A 1,334-nucleotide genomic window follows, 5' to 3' on the forward strand; every position below is an offset into this window, starting at 1 on the left:
TAGTGGACGATCTAACTCGTAAATCACACAAAAAGAAAAAAACAGTGGCCAGTTTTCTTGGACGTGGCGAAAGCTTCGACCGCGTTTGGCATCAGGGACTCATCTATAAATTATTGAATGCTAACATCCCACACCCACTAGTAAAGCTAATAGACTCCTTTCTCAAAGACTGAACATTCCAAATCAAAATAAATGACCACCTCTCTATACCGCGGAACATCGAAGCTGGTGTCCCTCAGGGGTCGTGCCTGTCACCGCTCCTGTACTTGATTTACACAAATGACTTCCCTACGCTAAGTTCTGTCACAGTAGCCCTGTTTGCTGACGACACACTTTTGTACGCGGGCAACCGTAACTACAAATATGCTGTGTTAGCCTTACAACGACAATTGGATACCACAATAGATTGGTTTACCCAGTGGAGAATTCAGATCAATGTATCGAAGACGGTTGCAGTAATTTTTGGGCCTCACTCCCAACATACAAAACCAGTGCCTGGAATGGAGCCACCACTCCAAATACCTATGAGTGACCCTTAATTACAATTTAAAATTTGAAAAACACGTAAGAAACACCTTACAAAAAGCGCGAGGTGCCTGAGCGGCACTATATCCAATTTTAAATCGTAACAGCGCGCTCCCACTACCAGTCAGGATATCCATCTACAAAATATACCTAAGCCCGATAGTACTAATTTGGCACCAATTTGGAGACACCTCATTGGCCAACACACGTGGATCAGGATCGAGGCCTTCCAAAACATAGCTTTACGAACCATGACCGGCGCCCACTACCTCACAACCAACAGAAATCTACTTAATTCAACAAACACTCCGTATCTTAAAGATGAAGCTCTGAAACTAGCAAAATCCCTTAGACACACGCTATCACAAAGCAAATATCCTCATCTAGCACGACTAGCCTAGACTGACCAATAGTACAAACCATTTCCACCTCATACAGAGTGAAAAGGCTTAGCCTGGTGCTCTAGATAGACCACCAGCCGTTCAACCAAAGCAAATTGCAATTGTACTTCACTTCAATTCAAACCTTCAAACCGTCAACATCTCAAGTTAAGAACAACAAAGTCTGAAGAAATTGAATAAACACCGGTCGAATCCAGTATCCAGTGAACCGGCCAACGTCGATCTGCGAAGAAGCGAGCTATCAAGCGCTCCGACGAAGCCGACTACGGAACAACAGCAAGACCGCCGGCAACATAGATCACACCGGCAACGAAGTACGGGTTGCCTATACCATACGACTGACGGCGTGTAGTTTGTTCAGCACCACTCAGGGCCAATCGGCTATCAGGCATTGTCTTACTCATAGAC

The sequence above is a fragment of the Acyrthosiphon pisum genome, chromosome X, assembly GCF_005508785.2.
Source record: "Acyrthosiphon pisum isolate AL4f chromosome X, pea_aphid_22Mar2018_4r6ur, whole genome shotgun sequence".
In the NCBI taxonomy this organism is placed as follows: domain Eukaryota; kingdom Metazoa; phylum Arthropoda; class Insecta; order Hemiptera; family Aphididae; genus Acyrthosiphon; species Acyrthosiphon pisum.